Raw genomic sequence first — 12,056 nt, forward strand, 5'->3', positions numbered from 1 at the left:
AAGTGTTACCTGGATAGAAAGAAGCTCATAAAACAGAAAGGAAAGAGCATTTGTAGGTTGTAGATTCTCTTACAGCTGTCAGAGAAACATGGACGCCTATTTCAGAGATTCTTTAAAAATATATTTCTGGCATAATCCTTTACTCTTTCAATAGAAAACTTCAAGTTTTGAAACTATGCTAAAAATGAGAAAGAGGGATCTGGACTTTTACACTTATTAACACTTCACAGCACAGTTCCATTTTTGTAATTCTGGAATAGCTCTTATCGTCCTCACCAAAGTAGGAGAGGCACACAAATAAGCATTTGAAGATACAAAGTTAAATGGGCAGTACAGAGCATTCATCACGGAGGAATCAACATAAAGCAAATGTATGGAAATGGAAAATTACTAGCTATGTTCCAAGAAATTGTTCCTGGAAATACGTTCCAGGTGAGCAAATTCCACTGCCAGTTTTGGGTGTGGAGTCCAACAGATCTGAGTCTGGACTGGCCCTCTCTGCCTTGTATCAGGAAATTTACTGCTCTTTGACTTCGTGTCTGTTTTGTAGAGTGGGAATAAGAATTCTTATAGTGTTGTGGCAAAGATGAAATACTGATAAATGAATATGAAGTTCTTGGCACACGTCCTAGCAAATAATGAGTTAAACAAACATAAGCAATTATACTGATTATTATGAGTTGTTACAGTACACAGTTATATAGAGAAATAGGAGGATGTGAGCTAGTAAGTGGTTGGGTCCAATGGTGGAACTATCAGTTACAAGGTATACTATCAAATCTACTGAAATGGTTACTGAAATCTCAAATATATGTTAGAAAAATGCTCAGAAGTCAAACTGCTCCAAGCAAAATCACTGTGTCCATTATTAACTCATTATCATGGGCCCTTAAACATGCTCTCTCCTCATGTGGAATGTACTATCTGTGAGAGGCAAGGAGACACTTTCATTATGGGAAAACATGCTTTGGATTAGCACCTGGGAGAGTCACTGAATGCTAGTAAATTTTGCTTCATGCTCATTAAAGTGAAAAGCCAACAATGCTACCTTGGATCCATTTCTGATACAGCAGATAACTAGCAAAATCACAAGCATTGTGAAAGCATTTCAACTAACATATACAACAAAGGCAGTGAACTGCTTTGAATGTCTCCTAAATAAAAATGACCTGCGTGTTTCCTATGTAAAAATGTCATTTTTCTTTAATGTGGAAAATTCTCCTAAGGAACAAGAGATGTCCACTGGGGCTTCCCTGGTGGCGCAGTGGTTAAGAATCCGCCTGCCAATGCAGGGGACACGGGTTCGATCCCTGGTCCGGGAAGATCCCACATGCCGCGGAGCAACTAAGCCCATGCACCACAACTCCTGAGCCTGTGCTCTAGAGCCCGTGAGCCACAACTACTGAGCCCGCGTGCTGCAACTACTGAAGCCTGCACGCCTAGAGCCTGTGCTCTGCAATGAGAAGTCACCACAATGAGAAGCCACCGCAATGAGAAGCCCGCGCACCGCAATGAAAGAGTAGCCCACGCTCGCCGCAACTAGAGAAAGCCCACGCACAGCAAAGAAGACCTGACACAGCCAAAAATAAATAAATAAATAAATAAAATTTATTAAAAAAAAAAAAAAAGAGATGTCCACTGGCTTGACTTGCAGTTATGTCTATTTTTGTTCATTGTGCATGGTTATTGATAATTCTTAGCAAATGTGTTTAATTCAGATGATGTCATACTCAACTTTTTTATGAAGTTGTTCTTTGTATGTCTCTTCCTAGATCCCAGATTACAAACTCTTCAGAGGCAGCACAACAATGTTTTGTGTTTCTCTACGTGCCAAAAGTAGTCATAATAGAGTTCAAATTCACATGCAACAAATGTTGCTTGAATAAATTGCACCTTTATCCAAAAGAGTGAAAAATCCTTCCTAGTCATTATACTATCTCTACAGGGTATTTTGCATAAAAAGAATCTAAGAATTAATAAAATTAGATAAAAGACCTTGGAGTATCAGACACAGTGAAATTACCTCCAGTTACTAGAGTTAGAAAGTCTGCACCAAGAGAGTGTTTCAAGAGATTCATGGGTAGAGGTTGTACAAAATGAACCACTAGGGCCCCCAAAACTCTGAAATTCTATGATTAAATACTCTACCAATGCTATTTCACAAATATATATTTTAATGGTCCTTAACAGATCCTATTATACTCATTTTTGAAAGGTCATTTAATTTTTTTGTTGTTGTTAATTTCTTTTTGAATTTTATTTTATTTATTTTTTTATACAGCAGGTTCTTGTTAGTCATCCACTTTATACACATCAGTGTATACATGTCAATCCCAATCGCCCAATTCATCACACCACCATCCCCACGCACCGCTGCTTTTCCCCTTTGGTGTCCATACATTTGTTCTCTACATCTGTGTCTCAATTTCTGCCCTGCAAACCGGTTCATCTGTACCATTTTTCTAGGTTCCACATATATGCGTTAATATGCGATGTTTGTTTTTCTCTTTCTGACTTACTTCACTCTGTATGACAGTCTCTAGATTCATCCACGTCTCTACAAATGACCCAATTTCGTTCCTTTTTATGGCTGAGGAATATTCCATTGTATATATGTACCACATCTTCTTCATCCATTCATCTGGCAATGGGTATTTAGGTTGCTTCCATGACCTGGCTATTGTAAATAGTGCTGCAGTGAACATTGGGGTGCATGTGTCTTTTTTTTTAAATTAATTTATTTATTTATTTTATTTATGGCTGTGTTGGGTCTTCGTTTCTGTGCGAGGGCTTTCTCTAGTTGTGGCAAGCGGGGGCCACTCTTCCTCGCGGTGCGCGGGCCTCTCACTATCGCGGCCTCTCTTGTTGCGGAGCACAGGCTCCAGACGCGCAGGCTCAGTAGTTGTGGTTCACGGGCCCAGTTGCTCCGCGGCATGTGGGATCTTCCCAGACCAGGGCTCGAACCCGTGTCCCCTGCATTAGCAGGCAGATTCTCAACCACTGCGCCACCAGGGAAGCCCACATGTGTCTTTTTGAATTATGGTGTTCTCAGGGTATATGCCCAATAGTGGCATTGCTGGGTCATATGGAAATTCTATTTTTAGTTTTTGAAGGAACCTCCATACTGTTTTCCATAGTGGCTGTATCAATTTACATTCCCACCAACAGTGCAAGAGGGTTCCCTTTTCTCCACACCCTCTCCAGCATTTGTTGTTTGTAGATTTTCTGATGATGCCCATTCTAACTGGTGTGAGGTGATACCTCATTGTAGTTTTGATTTGCATTTCTCTAATAATTAGTGATGTTGAGCAGCTTTTCATGTGCCTCTGGGCCATCTGTATGTCCTCTTTGGAGAAATGTCTATTTAGGTCTTCTGCCCATTTTTTGATTGGGTTGTTAGTTTTTTTAATACTGAGCTGCATGAGCTGTTTATATATCGTGGAGATGAATACTTTGTCCATTGATTCGTTTGCAAATATTTTTTCCCATTCTGAGGGTTGTCTTTTGGTCTTGTTTGTAGTTTCCTTTGCTTTGCAGAAGGTTTTAAGTTTCATTAGGTCAGATTTGTTTATTTTTGTTTTTATTTCCATTACTCTAGAAGTAGGAGGTGGATCAAAAAAGATCTTGCTGTGATTTATGTCAAAGAGTGTTCTTCCTATGTTTTCCTCTAAGAGTTTTATAGTGTCTGGCCTTACATTTAGGTCTTTAATCCATTTTGAGTTTATTTTTGTGTATGGCGTTAGGGAGTGATCTAATTTCATTCTTTTACATGTAGCTGTCCAGTTTTCCCAGCACCACTTACTGAAGAGACTGTCTTTTCTCCATTGTATATCCTTGCCTCCTTTGTCATAGATTATAGATTATAAACCCCATAGGTGTGTGGGTTTATCTCTGGGCTTTCTATCTTGTTCCATTGATCTATATTTCTGTTTTGGTGCCAGTACCATACTCTCTTGATGACTGTAGCTTTGTAGTATAGTCTGAAGTCAGGGAGTCTGATTCCTCCAGCTCCGTTTTTTTCCCTCAAGACTGCTTTGGCTTTTCAGGGTCTTTTGTGTCTCCATACAAATTTTAAGATTTTTTGTTCTAGTTCCGTAAAAAATGCCATTGGTAATTTGATAGGGATTGCATTGAATCTGTAGATTGCTTTGGGTAGTATACTCAGTTTCACAATATGGATTCTTCCAATCCAAGAACATGGTATATCTCTCCATCTGTTGGTATCATCTTTAATTTCTTTCATCAGTGTCTTATAGTTTTCTGTGTACAGGTCTTTTGTCTCCCTAGGTAGGTTAATCCCTAGGCTTTTTATTCTTTTTGTTACAGTGGTAAATGGGAGTGTTTCCTTAATTTCTCTTTCAGATTTTTCATCATTAGCATATAGGAATGCAAGGGATTTCTGTACATTAATTTTGTAACCTGCAACTTTACCAAATGCATTGATTAGCTCTAGTACTTTTCTGGTGGCATCTTTAGGATTCTCGATGTATAGTATCATGTCATCTGCAAACAGTGACAGTTTTACTTCTTCTTTTCCAATTTGTATTCCTTTTATTTCTTTTTCTTCTCTGATTGCCATGGCTGGGACTTCCAAAACTATGTTGAATAATAGTGGCAAGAGTGGACATCCTTGTCTTGTTCCTGATCTTGAGGAAATGCTTTCAGTTTTTCACCATTGAGAATGATGTTTGCTGCGGGTTTGTCGTATATGGCCTTTACTATGTTGAGGTAGGTTCCCTCTATGCCCACTTTCTGGAGAGTTTTTATCATACATGGGTGTTGAATTTTGTCAAAAGCTTTTTCTGCATCTATTGAGATGATCACATGGTTTTTATTCTTCAATTTGTTAATATGTTGTATCACATTGATTGATTTGCATATTTTGAAGAATCCTTGCATCCCTGGGATAAATCCCACTTGATCATGGTGTATGACCCTTTTAATGTGTTGTTGGATTCTGTTTGCTAGTATTTTGTTGAGGATTTTTGCATCTATATTCATCAGTGATATTGGTCTGTAATTTTCTTTTTTTGTAGTATCTTTGTCTGGTTTTGGTATCAGGGTGATGGTGGCCTCATAGAATGAGTTTGGGAGTGTTTCTTCCTCTGCAATTGTTTGGAAGAGGTGAGAAGGATAGGTGTTACCTCTTCTCTAAATGTTTGATAGAATTCACCTGTGAAACCATCTGGTGCTGGACTTTTGTTTGTTGGAAGATTTTTAATCACAGTTTCAATTTCATTACTTGTGACTGGTCTGTTCATATTTTCTATTTCTTCCTGGTTCAGTCTTGGAAGGTTATACCTTTCTAAGAATTTGTCCATTTCTTCCAGGTTTTCCATTTTATTGGCATAGAGATGCTTGTAGTAGTCTCTTAGGATGCTCTGTATTTCTGTGGTGTCTGTTGTAACTTCTTTTTCATTTCTAATTTTATTGATTTGAGTCCTCTCCCTCTTTCTCTTGATGAGTCTGGCTAATGGTTTATCAATTTTGTTTACCTTCTCAAAGAACCAGCTTTTAGTTTTATTGATCTTTGCTATTGTTTTCTTTGTTTCTATTTCATTTATTTCTGCTCTGATCTTTATTATTTCTTTCCTTCTACTAACTTTGGGTTTTGTTTGTTCTTCTTTCTCTAGTTCCTTTAGGTGTAAGGTTAGATTGTTTATTTGAGATTTTTCTTGCTTCTTGAGGTAGGCTTGTATAGCTATAAACTTCCCTCTTAGAACTGCTCTTGTTGCATCCCATAGGTTTTGGGTCGTCGTGTTTTCATTGTCATTTGTCTCTAGGTATTTTTTGATTTCCTCTTTGATTTCTCCAGTGATCTCTTGGTTATTTAGTAACGTATTGTTTAGCCTCCATGTGTTTGTGTTTTTTACCTTTTTTTTCCCAGTAACTGATTTCTAATCTCATAGTGTTGTGGTCAGAAAAGATGCTTGATATGAATTCAATTTTCTTGAATTTACTGAGGCTTGATTTGTGACCCAAGATGTGATCTATCCTGGAGAATGTTCCGTGCTCACTTGAGAAGAAAGTGTAATCTGCTGTTTTTGGATGGAATGTCCTAAAAATATCAATTAAATCTATCTGGTCTCTTGTGTCATTTAAAGCTTGTGTTTCCTTGTTAATTTTCTGTTTGGACAATCTGTCTATTGGTGTAAGTGAGGTGTTAAAGTCCCCCACTATTATTGTGTTACTGTCGATTTCCTCTTTTATAGCTGTTAGCAGTTGCCTTATGTATTGAGGTGCTCCTATGTTGGGTGCATATATATTTATAATTGTTATATCTTCTTCTTGATCATTATGTAGTGTCCTTCCTTGTCTCTTGTAACATTATTATTGTAAAGTCTATTTTATCTGATATGAGTATTGCTACTCCAGCTTTCTTTTGATTTCCATTTGCATGGAATATCTTTTTCCATCCCCTCACTTTCAGCTTGAATGTGTCCCTAGGTCTGAAGTGGGTCCCTTGTAGACAGCATATATATGGTTCTTGTTTTTGAATCCATTTAGCAAGCCTGTGGCTTTTGGTTGGAGCATTTAATCCATCCACGTTTAAGGTAATTATCAATATGTATGTTCCTATTACCATTTTCTTAATTGTTTTGGGTTTGTTTTTGTAGGTCCTTTTCTTCTCTTGTGTTTCCCACTTAGAGAAGTTCCTTTAGCATTTGTTGTAGACCTGGTTTGGTGTGCTGAATTCTCTTAGCTTTTGCTTGTCTGTAAAGCTTTTGATTTCTCCATCGAATCTGAATGAGATCCTTGCCGGGTAGAGTAATTGTGGTTGTAGGTTCTCTCCTTTCATCACTTTAAGTATATCATGCCACTCCCTTCTGGCTTGTAGAGTTTCTGCTGAGAAATCAGTTGTTAACCTTTTGGGAGTTCCCTTGTATGTTGTCATTGTTCCCTTGCTGCTTTCAATAATTTTTCTTTGTCTTTACTTTTTGCCACTTTGATTACTATGTGTCTCGGAGTGTTTCTCTTTGGGTTTATCCTGTATGGGACACTCTGCACTTCCTGGACTTGGGTGGCTATTTCCTTTCCCATGTTTGGGACGTTTTCGACTATAATCTCTTCAAATATTTTCTCGGGTCCTTTCTCTCTTTCTTCTCCTTCTGGGACCCCTGTAATGTGAATGTTGTTGCATTTAATGTTGTCACAGAGGTCTCTTAGGCTGTCTTCATTTCTTTTCATTCTTTTTTCTTTATTCTGTTCCACAGCAGTGAATTCCACCATTGTGTCTTCCAGGTCACTTATCCATTCTTCTGCCTCAGTTATTCTGCTATTGATTCCTTCTAGTGTATTTTTCATTTCAGTTATTGTGTTGTTCATCTGTGTCTCTTTGCTCTTTAATTCTTCTAGATCTTTATTAGACATTTCTTGCATCTTCTCGATCTTTGCCTCCATTCTTTTTCCGAGGTCCTGGATCATCTTCACTATCATTATTCTGAAATCTCTTTCTGGAAGGTTTCCTATCTCCACTTCATTTAGTTGTTTTCCTGGGGTTTTACCTTGTTCGTTCATCTGGTACATAGCCCTCTGCCTTTTCATCTTGTCTATCTTTCTGTGAATGTGGTTTTTGTTCCACAGGCTGCAGGACTGTAGTTCTTCTTGCTTCTGCTGCCTGCCCTCTGGTGGATGAGGCTATCTAAGAGGCTTGTGCAAGTTTCCTGATGGGAGGGACTGGTGGTGGGTAGAGCTGGCTGTTGCTTTGGTGGGCAGACCTCAGTAAAACTTTAATCCTCTTGTCTGCTGATGGGTGGGGCTGGGTTCCCTCCCTGTTGGTTGTTTGGCCTGAGGCGACCCAACACTGGAGCCACCCAGGCTCTTTGGTGGGACTACTAGAGGACTCTGGGAGGGCTCATGCCAAGGAGTACTTCCCAGAACTTCTGCTGCCAGTTTCCTTGTCCTCACGGTGAGACAGAGCCTCCCCCCGCCTCTGCAGGAGACCCTCTAACACTAGCAGGTAGGTCTGGTTCAGTCTCCTATGGGGTCACAGCTCATTCCCCTGGGTCCCGATGCACACACTACTTTGTGTGTGCCCTCCAAGAGTGGAGTCTCTTTTTCCCCCAGTCCTGTTGAAGTCCTGCAATCAAATCCCGCTAGCCTTCAAAGTCTGATTCTCTAGGAATTCCTCCTCCCATTGCCGGACCCCCAAGATGGGAAGCCTGACGTGGGGCTCAGAAACTTCACTCCAGTGGGTGGACTTCTGTGGTATAAGTGTTCTCCAGTTTGTGAGTCACCCACCCAGCAGTTATGGGATTTGATTTTATTGTGATTGCGCCCCTCCTACCATCTCATTGTGGCTTCTCCTTAGTCTTTGGATGTGGGGTATCTTTTCTGGTGAGTTCCAGTGTCTTCCTGTCGATGATTGTTCAGCAGTTAGTTGTGAATCTGGTGTTCTTGCAAGAGGGCATGAGAGCAGTCCTTCTACTCTGCCATCTTGAAGCAATCTCCTGGGTTGTGGCGGCATTCTTGACTCACAGCCTGTCCTTTCAATTCACCTCCTGCTCTGCTGCCAGAATCACCTTGCTGGTTACCCGTCTTCATCACCCAAACGTGCCCTAGGGCGCAGCGAGGAAGCCCATTTAATTTGTTTAAGTGAGTTAATTAGCGAGCAAAATAATCTTGAATGATTGCAGGTGGCAATACTACCCTATTACCCTACTAAAAGCTAAGGTGACACCAATTAAATTAAGGGTGACTGATAATTCTCCTTTATTACTACACCTGTATTCATATTTAGATACTTTTCATTAATGCTCTTGGGGTCAGTTAAAATATAAAGGGGAACTCAGCTCATTAATAAAATTTAGAAGTTGAGTTTCCAGGCTCTATATGCTAATTACTCTCTGCCACCACTAAGGCATTTTAAATCTGCATAGATGAACACACAAGCAATGAAAAGAGACTGTCTGGAAATGAACCTAGAAGAAGGAAAACAAAGTAACACACAGAATAAACAAGATCAACAGTCCTGCCAATTCTTCTTTTGTCCCAGTGGTACTTTTAACTTATTAATGTTGGCTTATGCTGTTCTCGGCTGACCTGCTGTTATAACAGCCTCACTGTTTGGTAACCAAAGGGAAAAACATTCTTATAGCTGATAACCTGATTATGACTTTTGAAAACAAGGGACATAGCAGGTAATGATCTTTCTGCTTGGGGCCTCTGCAATTTGTAATCACTCAAGCTTTCAGAACATAAAGATGTGACCTTGTGCTTCCTATATTGTGCAATGCTGATTGGTACAAGGAAAATGCCAATAGAATCCTCCTAATTGGCTCCCAACACAAGTGGAGTGATCACCACGCAAATCATTAATCCAGACTCATTTCATTTACTCTAAATAAAGGAGCATTAACAAATCTCTTTTATTTGAATGTCCCTTTGTGTATGTGTGTCTGTTATTTAAAAGTATGACCAGTTCATCTGGGAGATTGGGATTGACATATATACACTAATATGTATAAAATGGATAAGTAATAAGAATCTGCTGTATAAAAAAATAAAATTGAAGTTAAAAATATATATATATTCGTCCTGTTCTTAAAACAATCCTCCTTTGTGATATGGTATCACAACATTAAAATAAAATCTTTTAAACCTTAAAAAAATAAAAAATAAAAAGTATGACCAGGTGTGACCCTGAAGCCTTTTTGTTGGTAATGTAAACTCTTGTTACATTTCCAGCTTTTTCCTGACATTAGCATTCCAGTTGAATGGTGATCATTAAATCAATTTTAACGTAATAATTGAGAGCATTCTTTGATTGCAGTTTTTTAAAAGGTGCAGTACACATGAATATTTCCCTCACGATGCTGAAAACTAGTGAAAATACTACACTGATAATTTTCTATTAAACAGGAAAACGAGAGTTTGACTATGACTTAATAACTTCTTTACGCTGTATGGAAGGTGATTTTCCATAGGAAAATTGATGGCATTTTATCTGTCCTGCATATTGTTGAAGGACCCTGTTCTCTCTTTAAGCAAACTTTCTTACGAAAAACTCACTTATTCCCTTGAAATCAGCACACATTATGCAACCGTCAAATAATACCTCTTCTGGGGAACCTTTCCTGATATCCTCCAGAATGAATTTTCTCCTCCTTATGACACCTACCATTTTTTACTTTTTCTTTACAATTCACAGTTCTGAGGGGTATCATTCACTTAGACATGAACAGCAACCCCTGGAGTTGTGTAGACACAATGTGCACAAAATAGGTAGCAGTCCTGAGGAGATTTACCTCATTCACCTTCTCGGTAATATTAGCTGGGAGCCAAAGTGCATCATTTAAGGCGATAAAAATCAAATTTTAGAAATATAAGCATATTTAACAGTAAAATAGCAAGTACTAAATAAACGTTAATAATGCTATTGATTAAATTCCAGTGGTAAGAGGAAGGGAGGAAGAAGCAGAAAGTGGAAACACCTAATTTTAACACCGAGCAAATAGAGAAGCAACAAATACCATGTAAATTAATGGATGACTAAAAACATTATATAAAGCTATCATTTGAAAGGTAACCATTGAGCAATTATCCAAACCTACCTACCAGAAAAACTGTTCACAAACAAATAAATTAGACCACATGGTGAAAAACTTCTGAAAATTTACAGACACATAAAATCTGACATAAGGCAGATGAAAAGACCATCATGATTATATCAATCAGTGTAAATATAATATATATCACATGTGATATATATAAACAAATGTTACACAAATACAAACAAATCATTAAAACATTGCTGAAAGACACAAAAAAGAATTTGATCAGACTTCCAGGAAAGCCGTGTGACAAACTTGGCATATACATCTCTCCTCAGTGAAACAACCATTTAACTGGTAAATATTATAAAACACAAACGTTTAAAATCTCTGGAAATTGACCTAAGGGCATACCGCAAATCAGTAAGCATTTATTCAAGAAAAACTCCTAAACGTCGATAAGAACAGTGGGAATCGATGACATTTCAGCCAGAACCTACTCCCATTCCTTCCGCAACTTCATAATACAGAATGTCTACTCTATTTCTTGAGGCCAACAAGATGGGAGCTCCTTTAACACCACTCCTAGTCAAAAGGAGTGGTGAGATTTCACCCCAGGAGAGGCAGGTTGCCAGCATCTCTCACCCCAGTCACCGGCCCTCCAAGTGGAGAGGATTAGTCAAATCATGAGGGAAAGATGGAATATTTCAGTAAACGGTGTTCGAACCAGACAGACATATAAAAAGTGAAATTGGATCCATTTCTCATTTTACATACCAGAACAAACTCTAAATAAAACAAAAATTTAAATATAAATAAAAATAAAACCATTAAAGTAACATAAAATAATATGGAAGAATTCCTTTAAAACCGAAAGTGAATACAGCCTTTCTAACTATTTCTGAAAACCCAGAATCCTTAAAATACTAACAACTTAATACGTGAAGAAAAAAATTTCCATTTGGCCAAAAATAATAAGCAAAATTAAAGGGTATATGACAGCGTAGAGTGGAGCGGCTGCCAGAGATGCCTAACTTTGTGTTCTGAGGAGCGGCCAGCGGCAAGATGGAGCGGGCCAGGGACCGTTTACCCCTGAGACGGACCACAGAACACCACGTACCAGAGGTAGAAGTCCAAGTCAAACGGAGAAGAGCCTCACTGAGCAACCAGGAGTGTCTCCTGTACCCAAGGCGATCTCAGCAGTACCTGTGGTGGATTTCCAGGCGGAACTGAGACAGGCATTCTTAGCTGAGACTCCAAGAGGTGGTTAAAGCAGTATTGGAAAACCCAGGTAGCTGATTCCAAGAGAGAAAACAAAACAAAACAGGTTAGAGCTGATGCAGTCATGATCAAGAATAAATAACTAATTAAAAGGTAGGGTGTTTGGAGGTCATTTAATTATTTGGGATATGTTCAAAGAATTTTTTATTTCTTAAAGGCTTCATACAAATAAACACAGAGCAGAAAGTTTAAAAAAGTAAAAGCAGGATCTTAATGCTTTTACCCTGACACTCTTGTCATGTATTACTTTCCAGACATTGTATAGTCCTTGCTTTTTAGGTA

The 12,056-nt window shown here is 38.6% G+C and overlaps 1 pseudogene; it reads left to right on the forward strand.

The window, feature by feature from the left end:
- Positions 1 to 11,558: 11,558 nt before the first annotated feature.
- On the forward strand, positions 11,559 to 11,813 carry LOC133081358 (SNRPN upstream reading frame protein-like; annotated as a pseudogene).
- Positions 11,814 to 12,056: the final 243 nt, after the last annotated feature.

This window comes from Eubalaena glacialis, chromosome 20, assembly GCF_028564815.1.
Source record: "Eubalaena glacialis isolate mEubGla1 chromosome 20, mEubGla1.1.hap2.+ XY, whole genome shotgun sequence".
NCBI lineage: Eukaryota > Metazoa > Chordata > Mammalia > Artiodactyla > Balaenidae > Eubalaena > Eubalaena glacialis.